At 39.1% G+C, this 26,006-nt stretch overlaps 1 protein-coding gene and 1 long non-coding RNA gene across 4 annotated transcripts in view; one reads left to right on the forward strand and one right to left on the reverse strand.

Annotated features, from left to right (window-relative positions):
• The window catches only part of Arl15 (ARF like GTPase 15), a 379,440-nt gene that overhangs the window by 7,796 nt on the left and 345,638 nt on the right, over positions 1–26,006 (reverse strand). The window lies entirely within an intron of this gene.
• Positions 1,227–20,551, forward strand: LOC138840786 (uncharacterized). Its single transcript, XR_011376221.1, has 3 exons — positions 1,227–1,360; positions 18,689–18,746; positions 19,883–20,551. It is a non-coding gene; the product is annotated as an uncharacterized lncRNA (long non-coding RNA).

Genomic DNA, 26,006 nt, shown 5'->3' on the forward strand with positions numbered 1-26,006 from the left:
AAGTTCATGAAAATAAACCTCCCAAAGAATATATGGTGCTTCAAAAGGAAAGTAAGAGTTCGTGTGCGTAATTAAAATGATAAAGTGAAAATTTTAGATTTGTTGAAAGTCTCCTCTCTGCACTCCTTTTATTATTATTAAGTATCTATATAAAGCGGTTTCAGTTCAACATGTCAGTTTATGAGTATATGTCTTTTTTCCCTCTTTGCCTTAACTTGTTTTTATTTAGGAGTAAAGATGAGGAGGTGGGAGGGGGGGTTGGGATGGGTATGCTATTGAGAATTCAATGTAGCCAAGTGTCAGTGGCCCATGCCTGTAATCTTAGCTACTCTGGAGGATGAGATCTAAGCCCAGGCAGGAAAGTTTGTGAGACTCTCATCTTCAATTAAACACCAAAAAGCCAGAAGTAGAGATGTGGTTCATGTGGTAGAGTGCTAGCCTTGAGCTAAAACATTCAGGGACAGGGCCCAGGCCCTGAGTTCAAGCCCCAGGACCAGCATAAAAAGGAAGGAAGGAAGGAAGGAAGGAAGGAAGGAAGGAAGGAAGGAAGGAAGGAAGGAAGGAAAGAAAGAAGGATTCAATGTCTATACTACAAACTTAAGAAAAGAATGGGAAACTGTGCACTGGAGGCTCATATTCGGGAGGCTGAGGATCAAGGTTCAAAGCTTATTCAAGACAGGAAAGTCAGTGAGACTCACCTCCAATTAACTACTAGAAAACCAGAAGTGAAGCTGTGGGTCAAAGTGGTAGAGTGCTAGCCCAGAAAAATTCTAGGACAGTGACTGGGCCCTGAGTTCAAGCCCCATGACTGACCAGAAGAAAGAAAAAGAAAAGTAAGGGAAGGGGTGGGTCGGGTGAGAATGTTAAAAGGGGTGACACTGATCAAGACATACTGCATTTATAAAGTGCTTTGTTAAATAGTAACTCCTTTGTACAACTACTTAAAGATAATAATAAAAGGTGCATGCCTTTAGTAGATGTTGGGCAGTGTATGGGAAGGACAAGTCAAGCCACTATAGCATACTACTGAACTCTTCATCCTGAGCATGCATTGCTTTTTCTCATGATGGTCTCCTTGCAATTATAGATCCATGGATACCAGAAATCTACTGTAGAGAGGATTCTGATGATCTAGAAGAGTTGTGAGGTCATGGAATTCAGTCTGGTAAAAAGGATTATGACAGGGGCTGTGGGGGAGATTTCATAAGTAGAAGCACAGTCTTTCTCCATCTCTGGAAAAGGGATGGTTCTCATGAGGGAGTCTCGGCTGACAGTTTCAGCTCTGTCAAACCAACATTGACAGGCTAGTTGTGAATGCAGTTCATGGATGAAGATCTCAAAACCAAAAAGCAGGAAAGAGGTATACTTGCATAGGGTTTGATGGGCAGAAGGGCAACTTGAAGGATAATTCAAGGGAACTTGAACCCATTACTGCATTCCTGGAAATTTATACATGTTTGTTGCATAGCTAGTATTTTCAAGAACTCTTATCAATAAGTTTTGTTGTTGTTTTTTGTCATGGGTTCAATCCTGCTTGAATATACTAGACAAATTCTCTATCACCAAGCCACACCTCCAACCCTAAAGAAAGGTTTTTGAGATAGGGCCAGAAGAGACTGTAATGTTGTAGAATCTTTTCCTATAACATTTAACCTTCAACAATCTTTAAAAAGGAGCACGAGCTTCCTCATTTACATCCTGGCTTCTTACTTGCATCTTACAGCAGATATAGTTATTGTATCTATGAGAGACACTTGTACTGATACTTGTAACTATGCATATTGATAATATTCTGGGCCCCATTGACATGGGGCTAGTTAATACTTGTGTTCATTCTCTTCTTCAACTCAGGTTCAAGGATGGCAAATCGTAAGTCATGAAATCAGCCATGATTTGGTGTTTTCAGACCAGCAAAATCTGCCAAGTACATCCAACAAGTTCTTTTTACTCCCAGAGAGTAGGTTGTTAAGCAGTTGCCAGCACACCAGAGTTTACACATCTTGCCTTTGGCTGCCTTAATTACAGAAGCTCTGGAGTATGCTTAACTTGGTAACCTTCACCAAAGTCAGAGAGAACTTTGCCCACGCTGTGGCTCCAGGATAGGTCTAGAGATAAAGTGGCAGGACATCATTAAGATTCTTCCACAGTGCATTCTTGGCAGCTTGTTCAAAGAAAGGTTAGTGCAGAGAGTCACAGCAGCTGTTCCTCTTTCCATTGTACTGCTTGCAAGATTTTTGAAATCCCCAAGAAAGGTACTAAATATGTCATTAAGGTCAGAAATAAATAATACAAATGAAACCACTATACAATGGTCCCAAAGGTATTGCACAGAATAGAGATTATTTACTGAGTCATAACAAGGACCAGGAAATGACTGCTTGATGTTAACCAAAATCACAGTATCATTGTGGGAATGCATGTATATAATAGACTTTAATAGGCTTTGCATAAGCTGGATTCTTTTCTAAGCAAACTGAAGCTCAGTGCAGTCTACCTGACCTTGGAATAATTAAAAACCAGACAAATAACTACATGTTATTATGCCTCACCCCCACTAGAAGGCTTCTTTCCCAGTTAGTAACTCTGATGCATACAGGATGGTAGATGTTGGGAGAACACTTCTACAGAAACCCAGTCTTCCATTGCAAAGGGGAATGTAGCATATTCCAAGTTAGTCAAACCAAATGCTCCCAGTAGGAGCTAAGATCTGACAAGCATTCCCATTTTTGCTTAATCTGCTAATCAATACATGGAGCAAAATTTTTTTTCTCTCTCTCTGGCAAGCCTGAGGGACTTGTTCTCTTCTTGTATCCAAAAAGCTTGCTTCTCAAGTACTTGAAAGCATAGTAGGTTTGGATGTCTCTTGTCTTGAGGGACTAATGGAAGATTCGTAGTGTTCCCTTTTGTGCACCAGCCTCTCCAGTCCTCTCTAGCCCCAAATGATTCTGTTGACTTTTGCCTCCTCTATCCCCAAAATGGAAGAATCAGCCTTAAAAAATCCCCTCTTTCTCATCTTTTAAGACCCAGTATCATTCTATCACCTTAAGAGAGAACCTTCATGTATTGCAAAAACTTTTAAAATGAGAAGGGACCTCAGTCACAGTAGCCTTTCTGGACACAGCCCTCAGACACCATAAATGCCCTGTAAAATAAGAGAAATTTTATTGAAAGACAGCATGCTCGTTCACTGGAGTATTAACTATGGCCGCTTTCATGCTACTGCAGCAAACTTGGGTAATTGCTAGAGATGCGGCATGTCCCACAAAACCTAGAATACTTACTACCTAGACCTTTACAGAAAGGAAAAAAAAGCCGAAGAAGAAGAAGAAGAAGAAGGAGGGGGAGGGGGAGGGGGGAGGAGGAGGAGGAGGAGGGGGAGGAGGGGGAGGAGGGGGAGGGGGAGGGGGAGGGAGAGGAGGAGGAGGGGGAGGAGGGGGAGGAGGGGGAGGAGGGGGAGGAGGGGGAGGAGGAGGAGGAGGAGGAGGAGGAGGAGGAGGAGGAGGAGGAGGAGGAGGAGGAGGAGGAGGAGGAGGAGGAGGAGGAGGAGGAGGAGGAGGAGGAGGAGGAGGAGGAGGAGGAGGAGGAGGAGGAGGAGGAGGAGGAGGAGGAGGAGGAGGAGGAGGAGGAGGAGGAGGAGGAGGAGGAGGAGGAGGAGGGAAGAGGAGGGAGAAGCCAGCTTCTGGCCTAAAGTATTCTGCAGCTCTCCTCTTCACACAGCAGGGAGGCACAGGGGAACCCTAGGAACTTGGAAGGGATCTGGGGCACCAGGCTTTCTGGGACTCAGTTTGACCTCAGCTTGCTACACCACCTCCTCCTCACTTTGGCTCACACTTTAGTGGGACAGAAAATTTGCCTCTTCCAAACTGGCCAAGCTCCAGTTATGAAGTCAGATGCTTAAATTATAGTCTAGCAAGCAGGAGGGTCATCTCTCCACAAAGCTATATTTTATTTACTATCTGTTTGGTTCCCCCCCCCTCCCCCGTCTGCCCTGACCCCCACCATGTAGAGACTTCCTACATGCCACAAGCATTAGCCAGGTCCCCTAATAATATATGCCACTAGGCATATGGTCTGTGACATATCAGTTTGAGGTTTCTCATGTCCTTTAAAGACACTAATTATTCTTACTTTGCAGTTTTAAAAGGGAATATATAGCCAGGTACTAGTGGCTCATGCTAGCTACTCTGGATGCTGAGATCTGAGGATCATAGTTCAAAGCCTGTTGGGGCAGGAAAGTCTGAAACCAAAAAAACAAAACAAAACAAAACAAAACAAAACAACAACAACAACAAACCCAGAGGGAGAGCTGTGGCTCAAGTGGTAAAATGCTAACCTTGATCAAAACAAGTTCAGAGACAGCACCCAGGCCATGAGATCAAGCCTCAGGATTGGTATACACCACATACAAAAAAAAGGGGAATATATAATTTAAAAGCTTTTATATTCAACTTACAAAAACCTTAATATTATACTTCTATTTCTATATATCTTTCAAATTTTAGCAGCTATGTTCATGAAGCCTGCAAATAGTCTGGGTCTCTTTATAAATTATTCAGTCACTCATTTTATTCATTCAATTCATTATGAATTGAATACATTTCTAACACCCTAAACATTTAGAATGGCTAACAATCAAAACATCCTCAAGTAGTAGGAATTTATTATTATTTTTAAATCACTTTATTCTTGAGTTAGCATATTATTGTAGCAAGAGGTTTCATCGTTGTATTTCCACACATGTACATAGCAGTTTGAATAAATCTCCTCCTCTGCCACATTCCTATCTTCACCCCTCTCCTCTCCTTTTTCAAGCAGCATTTGGTGGGTTTCATCATGCTCCTTTCATATATATGTATATATATATATATATATATATATATATATATATATACATATATGTATACATTATGTACAGTGTCCTTCAATCCTCTTTACCCTTCAGTATCCTTTCCTTTCCCCCTCTTCTCCCTTTGATCCCTCTGGATAGTCTGTTTCTAGTCATGCCCCATTACCATTACTATTATCCTCTTCCTCCTTATGTTAGGTCTATATTCCATAGGTAATATTTGTCTTAAGCTTGACTTCTCTAAACATGATGACACTATCCCAACATGATGTCCCTCAGTTCGTTATAGTTTCTTGAAAATGACTTTTCATTTTTCTTTATTCATTTTCTTTATTCATTTTCTTTATGGCTGGTAGTAGTCCACTGTATGTTTGAGTGTGTGTGTACATTTAGAATATAGTAGTGGGATTTATCTTTTAAAATTATTATATTCTTGAGTTAGCAAACATTTGTAGTATGAAGGAGTTTCATCATAGATATATATTTGTACTATATGTGTATATATGCATTCATGCATGTATATATGTATTCATTCTACATATACACATATACAAACAAGTTTGTTTTTCATATGTTCATTCATCAGTTATTAGATACCTTAGCTGATTCCACAGTTTGGCTATTGTGAGCTACAATAAACATGGGTTTACAGGTGTCTTTCTTGTATATTGATTTAGTCTCTTTTCAGATAAATGATCAAGAGAGGGATGGTGGAGTTAGGTCTATTTTTAGTTTTTGGATGAATCTCCATACTGACTTCCATAAAAGCTGTACCAGTTTATAGTCCCACCAACAGTGTTTGAGGATTCTTTCCTTCTCATTCCCACCCACTGTCTTCTTACCAGCATTTGTTGTTTGTTTTCTTGACAACTGCAATTCTCACTGAGGTGAGGTGGAATGTTATTGTAGTATTGATTTTGAGAACTGCCTAATTTGGTCTCCTATTTAATTGACTTGTGTCCTTTTGTTATTTAATTTTCTGATATCTTTGTATATTCTGAATATGAACCTTTTACCTGTTAAATAGCCAGCAAAGATTTACTCCCACTCTGTGGGTTGTCTTTTGATTCTATTTATTGTTTTTTGATGTGCAGAAATTTTAATTCTTATAAATTTGTTACATTGAATTTATAAATTCCATCACTCACGTTTTGATATATTCTAAGTTTTGGTACTTTTCCACAGAAAGGGGTCATTTTAGAAATCACTTGCCCATTTTAAATCAGGAAAGAAAACTACCAGGTAACAGATATATAATATGTAACTTATTTACATGCCACAGATATGTTAAATTAAAATACTAAGACTAGAGGCTGATATTTTATCATTTTCATCTCACTAATTTTAAATCCTTTAAATGCTTTCTATCTCAAATGAGATGAGTTATCATTTCATACAACTTGATGTTTTCATCTCACTAAACTTGATTGAGTTGGTTTACCTGAAATTTTTGGAGATAGTAACAATCAAGCCCTTAGGAAGAAATGGTTTCTGTGAGAACAACAACCTTATGTTCTTCATGCCTGGACACACATTATTATTTACATCACTGTTTACTGGTAGAATTTGATATATTTTCCTCAGTTCCAGTATATTTTCATTACCTATGAGCTTTTTAGTTATATGAGCCATTCCCTTCACCTTATAAAGGAATTATAAATAATAATTTTTGGGGGGAAGGTTTGGATTTGAACTCAGGGCTTTATGCTTTTTAGGATGGTGCTGTACCACTTGAAGCCTGTCCACAGCCCTACTTTTTTGCTAGTTATTTTGGAGATGGAATCTAGTTAACTTTTCTGCCTGAGCTGACTTCAAATTACAGTCTTCCAGATCTCAGCCTGCTGAATAACTAGGATTATAGACATAAGCCACAGCTCCTGGTTTATAAATTAATGACTTGAAATATCAAACCTCCACAGGTCTGTGGTCAATTTCATTTTCTATAGGATAATCTATAGATGTGGGTAATTTCTTTAATGTTTTTTTTCTTCTTTTGCCAGTCCTGGGGCTTGAACTCTGGTCTGGACATTGTTCCTGAGCTCCTTTTTGCTCAAAGTGAGGGCTCTACCACTTGAGCCACAGTACTACTTCCAGCTTTTCTTAGTATTTATTGGAGCTAAGAGTCTCACTGAGTTTCCTGCCTGGGCTGACTTCAAACTGTGATCTTCAGATCTCAGCCTCTTGAGTAGCTAGGATTACAGGCATGAGCCACTGGCACCCAGATAATTTCTTTAATTTTTTTCATGTATATGAGTTGAGTCCTTAGTTCTTTGAAGCACAGACAATAAAGAAATAATTTTGTATTCTCTAATGTATCGAGTAAAATGTTGGACACAAAAGGAATACTAATTTAGTTTAAAAAATGGGTTTGAAGAACTGAGCTATAATGAAAAAGGCAACAAAACATGTTCTACATTTCATCCCATCCCACATTAAAATGTCAGTAAAAGAAGGAAATTGAATATTGGAGCAAAGTTACCACTCTTTCTAATTAATCAGGCCAAACTTTCATACAGGAGGTTGGATTTCATGAGCAGTTTCAAAACTGTAGGTCTAATTGGTTTAAACTCTATTACACATATGCCTACAGGCAGCTGCCATGAATTGTTTTGCAAATAGGAAAGTAAACAACCTATCAAGGAAAAGAGAACCACTCCAGAAATCTGAAAACCCATAGGACACTTAGGTTTTGAGCTACTCCTTTAATCTGTGTCCAAACAAAGCATCTAATTTTTATCTCAGAGAATGGAAAGCGCTGACATATGCAAAAAAGGAAAGCTCTGACATACTTGTTTCTGCATGCAGGTGCAGGCATCAGACTTTTCAATAACAATCTATAACATAGTCATTAATTACCAAGGCAGCCAGGCTTCAACAGCACACCATTTTTCTTCTCCTCAGTTCTCCTTTTCTCTCCTTCCTGTATTCATTTCCATTCCACTTCTTCAAAAGGACAGGCATTGTTGGCACCAGGCAGTTTTAGGATATTATTCTTGAGCCTGTATCTTTCATATTTGGGATAATACTCTTATTAGGATTCATCTCTGATTCAAGAAAGCAAAATATCCTAAGCAGGAGGAAACCTACTTATCTATGAAAAAACTTTTTACAGGCAATAGAGTACAGCTTTTTAAAAGGAGTTCTAGCTATATGTATGAGAGCTAGTCAAGTATGTACTAGACAGGAAAGGGAGTTAATGAGCGAAAGTCCCAAACACATATCAGAGACAACCAATTAGCTTGTCTGAAACTCAGGCTTGTAAAGCGATCAGCAACTTATAAAATGGTCTGCTACACACGAGTAAAATGTTGCTTAAATGGCTTGCTTAACTAGATGCAGTCACCATGAAATTGATTCTTTTAAGTTTTTTTTTTTTTTAATGTAATAGCCATTAACTGTGCATATTGAAATGGTTGGGGGTGGATGGGTAGATATCCTGGTATTACATAGTACAGGTTGAAGACGCATGTTCTCTGTTTTAGAAAGTTAAAGGGCATTGGAAAAAGTAAAACAACACATGATCTACCAACAGTTGTGTCTGCCTCTATAACTGAGCTGTGGCGGCACAATTAGATTATTTCCCGTCTGCTTTGCTGGAAGCTACGGCTGGGATTGGTGATGTGCTCCCAGGACATTCCAATACTGAGAATTTATGTGTTTGTGTTGCAGAAAGCAGTGTTTTCTCACCAGAGCCTCTGCATGTGTAAAATGGCAAGAGAGGGAAGGAGGCCTTGAGCCTGGTATTTTTCAAATCCACCATTTATCTCAGAGGGAACATCAAATTTCTCCCCACCAAGACTTATTTTACAAAACATTCCAGGTACCTTGATGTCAGCTGACATATAAATGACAATTCCTGCTTCTAGTTCATAGTTTGAACTTTCTTAGAAATCTCTCGCACATATGAAAATGGGTTTTTGGCCATGCCTCACTGTCAGCATTGTCTGTACCACAAATACATTCTTATCGACTGCTACCTGAGCAGACAAGGAGGGAATTAGGTTTTGATTTTGTTGTATCGAACTTCTATCTGTATTATTCTGTAATGCAACTCACTGCAACTATGGTCTCGTGCAAAAGGGGTCTCTGATTCAACAAATATAAGGGAACAAATACATTCAGTAGCCAATGCGTTTTAAAGACACAAAAAGCTTTTTTATATTTTCAATCACTTTTGGCTTTTGTGGTGGACAATCTGGGCCCGCTCTCAATCTTGCAGCTGTTGGATATGATAAAACAATAGGAGCAGTTGCAAATCAAAATATTACTATATGGACCCCAGATAAACATGTGTAATACTGGCCTTGTGGTACTATGGCAGCACTCTGTCCTAACAACGACAACACTTAGATGTTGGAACAGATTCAAATTCTTGGGTCTTAAACAGGAGACAGACAAATATGGCACGGCACACATTGCTCGGCCGCCAATGGAGGGTGCCAATGGCAGAGATATTCAAGGGTTGTTCCTGTCAGCAGTTTGTCCTCTGGCTACAGCAAGAAGCCACCATGGAAACACTGAGAAGAAACGGAAAAACAGGAAGGTGTGGAGCACTGGGACAGGGGAAGGAGAAAAAGCTGATGACCGCCTTTATAACATATCTGAGCAAGGGGGAACAGGTAGCAAAGGGCCTTGTAACCAAATGCCGTGTTGTCGGTCATGGAGAGAGAATTTCCTTCCCTTCTGGCAATATAGGCAGGAGCCTAATATCCTGGCAAGTGAGAAATATGAGCTTGGAAAGAGGCTTGCAGGCAGTCTGAGGCAAGAAAAGCTAAGTGGTAATCTGTTCAAAGGAATTTTAGCCAAAGAAACCCACATAGGACTAGTTGAACTCAGTATATAGCCTGTGAAAGACAAAATCTGGAGAACATTACAATCAGAAAGAGAACACCAGAAATGATGGTTCAAAAAGCCATTGGCACAGCATTGTTAGTGTGGCTTTGGGCCCTAGCTGTCATCCCACAACCAGTTGGAGCCAGTAATTATCAACAAGGGGAAAGGAGAGCCGCTATATATCCCAGGTGACATGTAACAATATATGGAGATGATTTTGGTTGTCAGAGGAGAGGAAAGGCATTAGGGGTAAGTGCTACTGGCCTCTTGTAGGTACAGATCTAAACATTGCTCAGTAGTCTCCAAACATACAAGGTAGCTCCCCATCCCCTAACAGAGAATTCTGTAGCTCCCACAGTCAGTAATGCTAAGGTTGAGAAACTCTGCTTTGATTTGATATTACAAGACAAGAATCAAAGACTAAAGCCCCTGTTAATGATTCAGTACATAGTTTAGCAGCAATGACCATTAGGTCCTGCAATGAGGAGACAAAGAAACAGGACTGGAAAGGTAGACAGCACAGAACATCACAGGTGATGGTTCCTATTCTGTCTCTGTCTTTTCTTGTGTGTGTTTATGCTGATACTGGGGCTTGAGCTCAATGCCTCATGCTCTCACTCAGCTTTTTACTCACTCAACCATATAAGTAACCCTTTCACAGCTCTGGCTTTTTGCCTGTTAATTGGAGATAAGAGTCTTGAAGATTTCCCTGTCTGGGTTGCCTCTGAACCATGATCCTCAGTTCTCAGTTCCTAAGCAACTAGAATTACAAGCCACTGGAATCCAACTTCTCTGTTCTTTCTTGTTCAAAGTGAGTAATACACACAGATCAGTGGAACCAAATCATTACATGAAACTGAAAGATGACCCAAGAAACAGCTACTGCTTGCTCTCCCATTCCACACAGTTGCTCTTACATCGTGATGAAAGAGAAAAAAGATATTTAGGAATTAAGTAAAATCAGGTCGAAATAAGTGGATAGAAAGAAAAAAACAACATAACAGCATTCAACAAATAACTAATCAAAGTGAAGCAGCCACAGAGAATGGCACATCATAGTTTTGTGAGAAAAATAGTCTTTTCTAAGTGGGTTGCTTAAAGGTTGCTTTGGCTTGGTAGCTGGGCTCTAGTTGATGAGTCTACTAAGACTATCACAACAAGAAAGGAACTCTTTGGGATTAAGAAGGATTTGTGAAATGTAAGGTTTTGTCTTAAGTAGTTGTTCCAAGATGGAATTAAGACACACCTCAGAAGACCCACCACAAGTTGTTCAAGAAATATCAGAGAATATGAGGATATTTTGAGATTGTTTATATACTGTTAATCTTATTTCAAAGTTTTTGAATAGTCACCTTATGTACATATATCTTACCCTCTTCAAACTAGCCAATCGTCAGCAGGTTGAGAACCTTTTGATCAACCAATCTGAGTAGAAGAGCCAGGCCTGCTGTATTAGGGATAAATAGGGAGCAGCCTGCTCTCTCTGGGTGCTTACTTACATTTTTGGCTGATGGTGCACCCTTCTATAGAAGTACATTTTGCCTTGTTGGGAATAGTTCTTCATTTTTGCGTCTATCTATGATTCCAGTGGTTCTTGGATCTTATATTTATACCTAGCTGCACAAAGTTACAACAAGGGCTCTGTTGAGTAACTTCTACTTAATCATCTAGGTTTAACTGATTAGATTATTCTGGTAAAGACAATGCTACATGCTGCCCTCACAAAGAGCATAAATGGGCCATACCACACAGTGGTATGGAATCCATGTGTTGGATTCTAACAACTGGTGGAGGACTTTTGTTGCTGTAGTTGGTTGTGGGACTTGAACTCAGGACCTGAGAACTGCCTCTGAGCTATTTTGCTCTTGGCAAGTACTCTACCACTTTGAGCCATAGTACTACTTCCTCGACTGTTTTCTATTATGTTCTCATGTCTGTTTCTAAATTGCTTCACAGTGCTCATTATGGCAACCACATATCTCACTTATAATTAAGTTACTTAATTAACTGCAAAACTAAGATGAAAAATAAACTTGAATGGAACATTTCTTTTCATATGAAAAACTAAACAAGGTATTCAAAGATGTTAAGGAAAGCAAGTCACTATAAGCCAACTACTGTTGAAGTCGTTTAGATGAGCTATTATCTAAATCTCAAGCTAAAGGACTAGGAGGGAAATGTGTAGATTGTTGCAACTATCTTTGTGGTTCATTTTTTTTTAAAGAATTAGAAAAATGTATATACAAGATGCAGGGCATCAGAATCAAATACAGTGATAACAGGGGTTATACCATCAGGGAAGAAACAAAAAAAATCACATAGTTTATTATAAGTACATTAAAAACAACAGCAAGAAAGATAAAACCTCTTGTGTCCCTATCTTAAGGTTCATTTCACTTAGCATCATCTTATATGGTCATATGTATCTAGCTTTTGACCTTTACTGCTTTTCCTAGACATATACTAATTATAGCAAATAAGAGAAATCACAGGACCTATGTTTCTTTGGACCTGGCTTACTTCACTTTATATAATTTTTTTCCAATTCTTTCCATTTTCTAACAAATGGGGCAATATTATTCTTTATGATGCAGGCATAGAATTCCATTATATGTATGTATGTGCACACATTAGATAGATAGATAGATAGATAGATAGATAGATAGATAGATAGATAGATAGATAGATAGATAGATATAGAGATAGAGGTATGTACCACATTTTCTTGAGCCATTCATCTACTGAGGGGCATCTAGGTTGGTTCCATATCTTAGCTATAGTGAGTAATGCTGCAATAAACATAATTGTCCTGGTAGAAATGTGAAGAAATCATAGAAAATATTAGAAATAGAGCACAGAATTTGGATTCATGGCCACACTCTCAGAGAAAAGGTCCTGACCCAATAAAAAAAGATTAGCATCATTTATATGCTTAAAATAAATTACATACAGTATTTAATGTCTTTCCATATTAATCAAAACTTTAATTTTTCTGGGTGTGGGTATGTGTGGGTGTGTGCACATGTGCGTGCACGTGCACTCACATGTGCCCATACTGGAGCACAAACTCAGGGCTTTGTGCTCTCTACTCAGCTTTCTTGCTCACAGCTGGCTCTTTACTGTCTAAGCCATATTCTAGTCTTGCTTTGTGCTGGATAATTGGAGACAAGAGTCTGGTGGATTTCCCTGCCTGAGCTGGCCTTTGAACCATGATCCTCCAGGTTTTAGCTAGGATTATAGGTATGAGTCACCTGGCTTTTTCTACAGGAAAAAAAAATTTAAAAAAATGTGGTGTTAGGAATAGAGCCTCATGCATTTGAGGAAAGTGCTGTACCACTGATGTCGATCCCTGGCCAGCCCTGGGAATTCTCAATTAACTGTTTGACTGTTAGTCAAGATCAGCCAAGCGGCTTTCTAAGTGCACCCCTAACTCTTAGTGCTGGCAATTTTCACTCACACTTTTCAGCATGTCTGAATCAGAAGCCTTCTCCAAGGGGAAGTCATTAACACTCACTTCAGTCTGAAGTTCAGTGTTCTATGAAAACATGTCCACTGTCAGAATCAATACTCATGTCTGTCACCTCAAATCCTTTTGGGAAGAAGAGAGAATATAAATAAATAAAATGAAAACACTCAAACTCCCTCACATACAGAAACCTCCACTCTTGTAGTTTCCCTGAGAAATATTCACATCTATGAAAGCATATTGTGGTTATAAATGGATATTACATTAGTACTTCTTTGAAAAAAAATAAAACATCATGTTATTCTGAATGCGTTTGTAAGATGTTTTCACAATACTCTCTGAATAGAGTTTAATGCCTATTTCTACACCCAGGAGCAGAAGCATAATTATTGAGTACCTATGTCTACGAGAAACCTTTTCCTGACCTTTCCTAGCCTATGGCCTGCCTGGATTACTACTCTACACTTACCGTTATTTTAGTGCTAGGCAATATTAGTGCTTTGTAGAGTAGACTTATTTCAACTTGGAATGATGATATTGCTTTTCATATTTACTACATGGATTCTTTTCTATTTGTAAAAGTGACAATTCTATAATAGTACTAGAAAATAAAACCCATACAATGCCAAAACTTGAAAATGACAGCTTGTGGCAACTACCCACTTATAACTAACTACAGGGACAAGACGACAAGATGACTACCAACAAGATGACATAAATTGATGCATATACCATTTACCTCTATGCATCCACAAATGCATTACTGAACAAATTATCTGGTAACTAGTCTTCATCATACCTGGCATAGAAGCTTTTGGAGTTCAGAGTTTTTAGGTGCCTATTCCTATTTTATCCTTCACATACAAATCTGTAGATTTGGAGAAACAAGTACCTAAGAAACAAATTCTTGCTTACCTGACTCCACCTAGACAGATACATATGTCATCTATGTACATTTCTTAGCAGTTAAATAAAACACATGCTTCTCATAAAACATACAGGAAGTTAAAACTCCCTTACAACTGCCTAAATATTTGCAATTCTGACTTCTCATATGAAGTTGCAGGTGCCAGGTATATAGCAGCCTAGCTGCAGGTTGAAATGATTTTTTGGAGCCATTAGAAGGGGAGATCTGATTTGATAAACTTATGGCAACTTTGATAAACTTGCAAAGTTTTCTGGTAAGACTCAAGTTTTCAGGGCTTGGACCAATAGTAAAGAGCACTGTGCTATCCCATCAGTTTGCTTAGTTCTGATACTATCAATGACCTTGTCAATTCAATCACCATGACATAGGATACTTCCTATACAACATGGGAGAAACGCTTGGAAGAGATAGATGGGTATGAGTTCTGCACGTGAGGTAGAAATGGAGGTGAATTATGCTACAGATGTGCTTTCTCTCGCTTGCTTTCTCCCTTTTCTTTCTTACTCTCCTCTCATAAATGAGGTTATTAAGGCAAGGAATTACCACAAGCACTGAAAGATACAATTTATTAACTAGCACTCAAAGAAGAATTGAAAACAGTTCTCTAAATGAGCAAATTACTCTATCTTCACAAGCAAGGCTCAATGGAATGGCTTGCATAACTGCCTTAATGGTTTTTATGAAACATTATAAATTAGACTCTTAGAGTCCAAGATTAAGAAATTTATTTGTGCTGCATCATAGATGTTTAAAAATATTCCTGAATCTGCACAAAGCATAGAGAGCTCTCTGGAAAACCATGAATCCCGTACACACCCAATATTCCCCCTCCCCAGTCCTCTCCATCTGCCAGCTGGGTTTCATTTTAAGAATTTCACACTGAATATAAAGTGCTATTTTGACCATGTGGCTCCAGAAATGTGAATTTATAGTCTATTCAGCTTGTACGGAAGTGATTGACAGAGGGGAGGGGGGTGGTTAACCAACTGGATATGATGGGGCCGCTGCTTCTTCCTCAGGTTACTGTCTATTTCCACGCCAGGATGGCCATTTAGTGTGTGTGTGTGTGTGTGTGTGTGTGTGTGTGTGTGTGTGTGTGTGTGTGTGTGTGTGTCTGTCTGTCTGTCTGTCTGTCTGTCTGTCTGTCTGTGTGTCTGTGTGCATGAATGCATGCATGTGTGCACCTGTACTGGGGCTTGAACTCAGGACCTCACAGTCTCACTCAACTTGTTCACTCATGGCTGGTACTCTACCACTTTAGCCATACCTCCGGTTCCAAGCTTTTGCTGGTTAACTAGAGATAAGAGATCCTTGGAATTGTCTGCCTAGACTGGCTTTGCAACCAATCCTCAGATCTAAACTCCCTCAACAGCTAAAACTATAAGCATGAGTCCTCAGCTCTTGGCTAAAGATGGCCATTCTTTATGGTTTCATTGACGTGAGCAAAATGTATGGTCTCTTAGGAGGGGAGTTACATTTTCTTGCAACTGCAAATGGCCATTGTATGTTAGAACTCTTTCCTCTACCTTTCAACCTACCCATTCAGCTGCTTTCCCATGTGTAGAATGGGAAGACTTCCTTTGTTGTCTTTCTTAGATATCCATTGCGATTATGTCTATTTGACTACACATAACTCCTATCTACAATGAATGGTTTTGGGTTCAAGAATAACATGTTTGGAGCTGGGCACCAGTGGCTCACAGCAGTAATCCTAGCTACTCAGGAGGCTAAGATCTGAGGAACCTGCCAGCCCAGGGCAGGAAAGACCATGAGACTCTCACCTCCAATGACTCACAGAAAAAGCAGGAAATGACACTGTGGCTCAAGAGATACAGTGCTAGCCTTGAGCAAAAGGAGCCTATGGACAGTACCCAGGCCCAGAATATAAGCCCTAGGACTGGCAAAAACAAGCAAACAAACAAAACAACAACAGAAAAGAATAATATGTTTGGGAAGTGTGTATACTTGTCCACATTTGAATGTGGCTTTCTAGGGTGGGTACAAATTACAAGAAAATGAACCTGAACAAAAACATTGAAAGCATGGATTCGAGTTCCTTTTAATACATCTTTACTTTTTCTGCTAAATGCCTAAAAACTTAAACATGAGATTCTCTGAAATATTATTTCAGAGATTAGTGGAACTTTCCAAGCATCTAGAAATGTCTCAAAATACTTATTGCTAGGTAACTTTTCCATAAAAGCAGACTTAGGTTTGTTTGTTTGCTTTGTCAGTCATGGGCTTGAAATCTGAGCCTGGGCGCTGTCCCTCAGCTCTTTAGCTCAAGGCGAGTGCTCTACCACTTGAGCCACAGTGCCACTTCTGGTTTTCTGGTGGTTAATTGGAGGTCAGAATCTCACGGACTTTACTGCCTAGGCTGGCTTTGAGCCACGATCCTCAGATCTCAGTCTCCTGAGTAGCTAGGATTATAGGCATGAACCACCAGCGCCCAGCTACACTCTTGTTTTTTTTTTTTTTCCTGTACTTATCCATCTTGCTTCAGACATCTCATGTTCAAGTATTACCATGAAAATGATGCCATGGCCTTATATTCAGGCCTCCTAATTTTCCTTTCCGCATCTGTTGGACTGGTCCTGTACACTCATGAAACACACACAAGGCAATACAATGGACTAGAGTATATCCCTGCTTGATAAAAGCTCAATGAAGATTTGGACATTGCCTTTTGAGACAGTATGTGAGATGTGGCAGATATGATGTTGGAGCCAGTCTCCAAATTAATGAGCAACTCCAAATGTGTGCTAGCCACACAAAAGTTGACATCAGAAGAGAGAGTACATCATCAGAAAAATACCTATTCTCACATTCCTTTGGCCATGTTCAGGAACAGAAAGAGTTCTGTTCTCAAGTCCTGTCTTGACCTTTAAGTCTTATGAAGAATGAGAACCATGTTTCTCCTCCCTTCCCTCTAGATAAAACAGACAAACAAACAAGCACATTGTTGAAAATCAATTATAATTAGAAGGAAATTTCTCCTACTTGCCAGCAATAATAAAGATGGCTCCACATAAAACTTACCAGTAGTATACCTTTAATTTTAACACATTATATAAATAGTTACAAAAGTTTCGTAAGCACAGAGAAAGGTGTGGAAGAATCCACATTAAACAAATGGGGGCAGGGTCATATTTTTTTCTTCTGATGTTTCTGGATCAATGAATTTGAATGTAATTGCTTACATTTTTAAACTTTAAAGATATTCTAAAAGAAGAGTACAAACAGGAATACAACTCGTGTCACAGTCGAAAGTTTGATAAATATTTTCTGTATGGCTGTGAAGAAAATAATAGCTGACCAATATAACCGTTCTAACATACAGGTCCTATTCAAATGAACAAAATTCCATAGTTGCTTTAAGATTTTTGTTATTAAGAAATAGGAGCGGGGCACTGGTGGCTCATGCCGGTAATGCTAGCTACTCAAAGCCAGCCTGGGCAGGAAAGTCCATGAGGTTCTTAACTCCAATTAACCACCAGAAAATCAGAAGCAGCACTGTGGCTCAAAGAGGTAGAGTGCTAGCCTGGAGCAAAAGTGCCCAGGGATAGTGTCCAGGTGCTGAGTTCAAGCCCCACAACTGACACCCACCCCCCCACCCCCAAAAAAAAAGAAAAGGAAAAAAGAAATAGGAATTGTTAAAATCATATGTAATCATTTGAATATTTGAATTTTCAGGTCAATAACACATTTTTTTATTATAAAGAATGTCCACTTCTGGAAGGTAGGTGATCACCCAGGCAAGGGCAACTTTGGGATGTTTGTCTTGCATAACTGAAAATAAGACTCACTCTCACTTCTAGATTTTCCCCATACTCTCTTTTCTTTATCAGACTCTGGGAGAAGCAAGATTTCAATCAGGTCATTTAAAGGGCCAGGCTTTCCATCCACTATGGGATGTCTAATGCTTTTCTTGAATAGAGTTCAAGTATATCCCACCAACTGCTACAAAACTACCTGTCCATTTTAATACTAGAGTGCCAACTTTGGATCAGAAAGAAATTCAACACTGCATTTCTCATGAAAATGTTTTCATTAGATCAACTGTCTCCTAAAGAAAAAAGCCTTTGTAGAATTGTGCTAAAACAGCTTTTATTTTCCCTGTGAAAGGCTCATTCTCCTTAGTTTCCAATAATGAGAAATCTGTCACAAAACATGATTCCTCTGATCTATTATTATTATTAATTATTTTACAACTCAGAACACTATATATGAAGCTCAACTAGACTAGTGATTCAACCCAGATGTGTGTCACTATAGTTCTTTCTTCATCTTGATCTTTTTCTAGTTTTCTGTTATTACTATTTTTTCCTTTTCCCCCTTCATCCTTCCTCTCTTCATTTCTTTCTCCATTCCTCCCCCACACCTCGATCTCTCAATCTCTCTTTCATTTAGATAAGATTTGTGATCTTCCTGCCTCATCCTCCAGAATCTGGAATTAAAACCTGTGCCAACCACACCAAACCATCATTTCTATCATCGTATGAATCACTAAAGGTTATCTGTAATCAGATATCGTGCATGCCACAGACAGACTCAGGTAAAGCAGCAACTCCATCTAGAATTGAACAGTAACATCTAATCACTTATTTCTTTGTAGGACAAAGGAATGGGAGGCATCTGGGGCCACAGCCTGTAAAGACTTACAAAATAATTTGGTACGTAAGAGCTACATGTATGCTTCAGACACAGCTTCTCATATGCTTCTCATTGGCTGCCCATGCCCATATGCTTGTATTGATAATTTTGTATGGCCTGTGAATTATGTTATAAATATCTAAATGGCCCTTGGCAGAAAAAAGCTTCTCCACCCTTGAAACGGAACATACCAGGCTTCACTGAAAGCCTCCAGTCCTGAGTCATTCTTACTATTTTGAGGGCTTCTTAAAAGTCCTTGTCAACACTATTACCACAGAATGTGGCCTTCCATTTTATCAGGATCATCTTGGTATAAGGTAACTCAATTGAAATGAACTGATTTTCAGAATGGATTTTAGATACCACAGGAATAAAAAAATTCTTAAACTGATCAAATATCTTGTGGCAAAATCCAAAGGACTGATCAATTGATTTACTGTACAATGCAAACAATGCTTAAAACATTATTTTTTAAGCTGGGCATCAGTGGTTCATGCCTGTAATCCTAGATGAGATTGTAGTTAGGTTATCCCAGGAAAGATAGTCCATGAGGCTCTTAGTGCCAATTAACCACCAAAAAGCTGGAGGTGGATCTATGGCTCAAGTAGCAGAGTACCAGCCCTGAGGGGAAAAATAAAAAAAAGGCACCGGGAAGCATGAACCACAGCCTGAGTTTTAGCCCCAGGACAGGCACAAAAAATAACCCCTCCTCCTCCCCACTATTCAGATTTTCTCCATCCTTCCATCCCTCCTCTTGTGGAGATACTGCTTTCATAGTTTGTTCCCCCTGTGGTGTTCCTAGGTGACAGGATATTAATTATACACTCCAGTTTTGATCATCTTCTAGATCAGATATCAGATGTCATGTGGCATTTTTAAGGCCACATGATCAACCCCAAGAACACTCCAAAATAATCTTTCAGGGTGGTGAAAGAGAATCTAAAAACAGCAAAGTTCAGGTATATTTAGCCATCGGACTCTGGCTAAACTGTGAGCGATAAATAACATCTGCCTGCATTCTTTTTTCACCTTCCTTTCCAAGACTCCTTTCCAGCAATCTTAAGAATCGTCTTCAGTCTGTATGTGTCATTATATTAACACATCAGTCCTCATGTCAACTCATTGTGAAAAGTACTATTGTTATTCTCTCTTGCAGAAAAGGCATCTGAGGTGTGGGGAGGTCAAGTGACATGTCAAAGCTGCCAGCACACGACAAGATGGCAGGGGTCTGGCCTCAGAGGAGATACACCAAACTATGATACCTGTCAGCACGGTGTGTGAAGAAGTGGGTCTCCTTGAAAGACTAGTGATTACAAACAGAAAATACAGATTCAGAGCATGTAACATGAGGTTTCCAGAGCAGGACTGGAATGAGACCTGGTTTGAGTGCTCTCTGAATTCAAGAGAGAGAGAGAGAGAGAGAGAGAGAGAGAGAGAGACAGACAGACAGACAGACAGACAGACAGACAGACAGACAGACAGACAGACAGAGACAGAGACAGAGACACAGAGAGACAGAGACACAGAGAGACACACAAAGACAGACACAGAGACAGACAGAGACAGACAGAGCGAGAGACAGAGACAGACAGAGACAGAGATTAATCTATTTGCCAGGTGCAGGTGGTTCATATCTATAATCCTAGCTATGCAGGAGGCTGAGATTTGAGAATCCCAATTCTAAGCCACTGTAGGCAAGAAACACACACACATACACACACACACACACACTTTCTAGTTTTGAAGTATAGTAACTTAATTCTACCAATACCTTTTATGTATATAAATCTCTCTCTCTATATATAAAATCATTGTTATCTTTTAAGTAGCTGTACAAAGAAGTTTCCATTTACAAAATAGTTTATGAATACAATCTAGGTCGCTGTCATCTCCTTCAACATTCTTTCCTATCTCTCTCTCTCTCTTACCCACCCTTTCCTCCACTTTTCTTAATTTTGTAGACTATACATTCTTGATTGTTTTCTTGGAATAAAACTTATAAAGGATGCAACCAAGGGACATCGTTCTTGACTTCTAAGAATTCACAATCAAAATTGTGTAGCCAGTTTTAGGAAAAAAAACAACCAAAATTCAAACCTCTAGGCACTGGAGACTCAGGTATGTAATTGTAGTTACTCAGAGGGCTGTGACCTGGAGGATCACAGTTGGAATCTAGCAGGGGCAGAGAAGTCTGAGACACTTCTTCAATGAGACAGTAAAATGTCAGGCTACGGGCATGGCTCAAGTGTAGAGTGCTAAAAGCTACGAGCAAGAAAGCCAGACAGAGCCTGAGGCCCTGAACTAAAGTCCCAAATTTAAGTAGAAGGAAGCAATTTAAAATGTTCACCCCTGTCACATTTATTCTCTTTTTACTTTTGAAAGAATGATGCTGATTCTGGTTCACCCAGAAAGAATCATCTCAACTAGGGCAACATGTATTTTGAATTTCAGTGTACTGAGGGCAAAAGATAAAATCATTCTCCAGTTGGCTTCTGACTTGCAAGCTGATTTTAAGGCTAGGATAGATTCAAATTGCTTTGCAATTTGACTTCAAGTCCAAAGCAAAATTCCAAAAAACATACTCCTAGAACTATCACAACCAATTTGATAAGAAGAATAATTTAAATGTAACTCAGTTGTACCTGCAGGAATAATGAAACTGTAAAACAGAAAGAGAAACAGAAAATTAGAAAGTATTCCTAAGATTTTTGTTTTTAGAAAAGTTTCAAGTAGGACAGGAAGAGGTAATGCATCTTTCCAGGCATCAGTATTAGACTTGGCTAACCTAGAATATTCTGATAGAAAAAAAAAAAAAGGAGAATCTTGTATGCAATAAACAAAAACTTAAAGGACTGACAAAGACTCACTACAATTTTCTCTACAGGCCCTTAATATCACTGGAACAAATGAAGACCTGACAGATTGTTTAGGAAACTTCAAACAGGAAGAGTTTGATGATTTACCATTGCAATTTGCTCTGCATATCAATGAGATTGCTTACCTCTGACACTCAATCATCACCCTACTTTTATTTACATGGAGGAACTTACTACAAAGAAAGGCACTAAGCTTATTTTTTCTAGATTCAATATCCTGGGGGAAGACAACAGTTTTCATTTTCTATTCTTTCTGAGGAACAAAAGCATCAGATTGGGAAATCTGTCCCTTTGGAAAAGGACCAGCCATTTGTTCTCTAGAAACCCCTGAAAGAGGAGATAAGGAAAGTGGATATCTTCACTGGCCTGAGAGAAGCCTTTTAGACTCAACTGCAACAACTTATTTGAGAGCTGTAACTCATTAAGCCTGTCTCTGATATCCTTACAGATAGGAAGATTAGTGGAACATACCAATAGATTGAATCATCAAAAAATTCTCTCAGGAATTTGAACATAGAAGATCTGATGGTGAATTACTCCATCAGCTCAAGTCTGTGTGGGTCCCTGGTAGAGATAAGATACAGACACCTTTCAGACATTTCAGTATACATTCATTGGAAATGGAATCTGAGTCAGAATGTTCTGACAACATAATCATAAACAGTGTTTATTAGGAGTCTATGTGTACTTTGTGGACATTAACCAAACAAATAACATCTAAATTTTTTTGCTTTTCACAGACAGAATATACAAATTAAAAAACAACAACAACAAAAAATCCATAACCCAGTCTCCTTCCAGCTACTCCACATCAGGGAACAGATCTTCTTAAAAAAATGCTATTAGTTTGTTTTTTCTTAAATTTCTTATTGGTCAAAACACAAAAGCGAAAACAAAACAAACACCAAAACAAAATCCAAACTGCTCTTGTAGTGACTACTTTGAGAAGAACAGCAACAGATAAGCTTTCCTGATAGTCATGGGAAGTTTCTGGGTATATCTTTTTTGCCTTGCCTCTAGGAGGATTTAATGTTGCTCTAATCTTCCATTTATCAAACTGCTTTTCCAAAGTAGAGAAGGGGCCAGGAATGAACTGGCCATCAAAACTGAAGCTACATTCCTTAAAATGCTTTTGGTAAGTAAGCATAAGACAGCACTGTTTACACATATTGCGCATTCCGAGCTATCAATCTTAGCCTGAGACTTAAAAGAGGCTCTGAATTTCCCATTCTTAGAAATCACATGGCATATGCAATAAGAACATATGGCCACGAGATAGCTGAGGCTTCAATTTGTACCACAGCCAAGAAAGCTAGACACCCAAGTGTATAACTACTAATGAATTAGGGAATAATGCAGAGAAGTTGCCAAGAGAAGCAAAACAGAGAAAACTGAGTTAGAAAAGGTAGACACTTAAAGGTATCTGACACGCAGAGGCTATCAAAAATATTTACGTAAGCGTGGAAATGAGAACACCTTAGATTTGAGAGATATGGAACAGAGAAGTTTCTCAAATTTAGCAGGATTTTAACAATTATTAAAGATGATAGGCTTTTAAAAACACATACAGAAATGCATACTAATAAATATCAAACTCTTAACAAATCTGACCCCAATAAAACAACCACCTCTATCCAGGAGTCTAAGTATCAGGAAGAAAATTAAGGATCCAAAGCAGAGAAGATTTTGAAATACATATTTTTACTTGAGAAACTGACTGTAATTTATGCCCTCCGGGGAGTGAGGGGTAATTTGGTGAGGTAGACAGTAAAAAAACAAAACAAAAAATAACAAAAAAAATACCCTGAATTCTTTTTGTAGGTCCATTTAACTAAAAGTATCAACAAAAATCTATGATGTAATTACATAGTTTACATGTAGACTAGTGGGTGTGCAATTAATTGACTTGGTAAGGTCGGGATTTCCATTTGGCTTTTTATTTACTATGTTAGTTTCGTGACCAATTGGGAAGGAAATTGTAAATGGTTTATCTTAAAAGCACCAGGTGTGGATGAGCATTCCTGGGCCAACTGTAGGACATGACAGAACTCTCTACACCCCCCCCCCCAACCCAATCAAGGCTTTTGTTACAGATCACTGCCAGTCTCTGTGAAAACAGGAACCATATTGCAAAGATCAGCAGTCATACAGTTTTCTTTAACAACTTCACGTACTACATCGTAAGTCTCAGAGGTGTGTGCCAAAGGTGTTATTCAATAGATGGAGTAGTAAATAGCAGAAGTCTGCTTCATTAGATTCCCTTAACTTGGAAGAAATTAAGGAAGCAATGAAAATGATTGTGGAGTGGTGGGCAGAACCTTAGGTATGCTGTCAAATCTACAAATGTACGACTAGCTGTCCTGAGTGAAAAGTTTCTGTGCTCCTGCCAAGAGGTTTTGCTCGTCAGTGGGGTGTAGAACAGCCTGAATATGTTTTTGTTTTGTATGCAGAGAAAGATAAAAAAGAAACCTAGGGCTTCCTACCAATAATGGAAGGGGAAGAGAGTTATGGCCAAAGGGAAACAAAGCAGGATGAGCAAGGAAAAGCAGGAAATATGCATGCAAGTGAATGTATTTTGTTTTTATTTTCCTCATTTTTAAATTTTATTTTTATAGTCAAGGTGATGTTCAGAGGGGTTACAGTTATATAAGTAAGGTAATAAATACATTTCAAATGTGAATGATTCTGAGATGAAAGACTTGTGGCAGGCAAAGGTATTTCTATTGAATGACATCAGGGAGGTAAGATTTGGAAGCAAAGGGAGGTGAGTGCCTACTGTATGTCAGGTTATGAAATTCTTTGTTGTTGTTGTTGTTGTTGGTTGCAGGGCCTGAACTCTGGGCCTGGGCTCTGCCTCTCAGCTCTTCAGCTCAAGGTCATGGGATAGACTTGTCAGGGCTGTCATAACAACTGATAAAATTGGTGTATATCAACTTTGTTCCTTGAATCAGCCTTGTTCTCTCTGATCTACAAAGATTACTGTCTTGCCATGGAATCGTGAGCAAGTCAGTATGTCTTAGTTTCCTAATTTGCTTAAAAAGGGAACTGGTGACAGTCCTGGAAGGCTTTTGGTATAAACTGAGTACAAATATAGGTAGGGTCTTTAGCCTAGAGACTGTCTTGAGTAGGAGTTCAAATAATGGTACTCTTAAGAAATGTGTAAACTTCTTAAAGGAAAGCTTACATTTGAATTGGGTCTTATTACACTCATTACAAAATGAGCCTCACTCATTTTGTCACCAGGAAGACTGAGTTTTCTGATGAGCAACTAGTTTGAGGGTCTGCCAAATTTGGATCTCCAGAATTCAAGTTTCAGTTCTAGTTCCAATTCTAGTCCCCTTTTAAGTCTACATTTAGCTGTGTTTGTTCCAGTGAATAGTTCACGATCAGGGATATAAACACAGTTCAGACTTGTTCCTTGCCCTAAGAAGAAGAATCTGGCATGTCCTATCATAAAAGAATCCTTGTTTCTTGAATATCTTTTTTTTTTTTTTGTTTGGGGTCCGGTCGTGGGGCCTGAACTCTGGGCCTGGGCTCTGTCCCTCAGCTCTTCAGCTCAAGGCTAGTACTCTACCACTTGAGCCATAGCTCCACTTCCGGCTTTTTTCTTTTTGCTTATGTGGTACTGGGGAATCGAACCCAGGGCCTCAGGCATGCAAGGCAAGCGCTCTACCACTGAGCCACCTTCCCAGCCCATCTTTTTTTTTTTTTTAAATGAAAGGACTACAATAACTTTGAGGAATCCTTTATCTTCTTTGCTGATAATGCCAGATGCAAGTGGAACAATTAAAATATTTAAGAAGGTATACGGTGGGAACCTTAGCCAATCAGAACAGTCCCCGGTGGCAGAGCTAGAGTATGGGTCTAATGCTTCCCACTGAACTAAGCATTACCCCTTGGATAGCCCAGAGACCCAAGGAAGGACCAATGTCCTCACATATGCAGTATTGCCCTCAAAGGCATGGGTTATAGTGACAATCTTTTCACAAATTCTACATATGCTGATGCATCCTGACAGAATATTACTGCCTTGACCACATAGAGCAGGTGAAGAAAAGTTAGTGTAGATATCAACTCCATAGGAAAAGGCCTTTCTGCCTCTTTACTTAAACTATGTTATGTAGATCTGGAACCAGAAATACAAGAGAAAAACCATCTCAACAATGCGGGTTCCCTCCAGAGCTTTTATTTTCCTTCACCAACACTACAAGTAAAGCAGTACTCAAATGTTGCAGACTGGCTGATTGACCTTTATTGAATGCCCAGTGTATGCCTATCCTATTCTGGGACCTTCTCAAGACAATACTAATACCCTTAACTTGCAGTGATTTTGATTTCTGATGAAAATGGCAACCTTTTGGAGATGAGCAGTCATAATTATCTATCCTGAACAGATAAGTAACT

Source organism: Dipodomys merriami, unplaced genomic scaffold (genome assembly GCF_024711535.1).
Source record: "Dipodomys merriami isolate MVZ:Mamm:240054 unplaced genomic scaffold, mDipMer1.0.p SCAF_30, whole genome shotgun sequence".
Classification (NCBI taxonomy): domain Eukaryota; kingdom Metazoa; phylum Chordata; class Mammalia; order Rodentia; family Heteromyidae; genus Dipodomys; species Dipodomys merriami.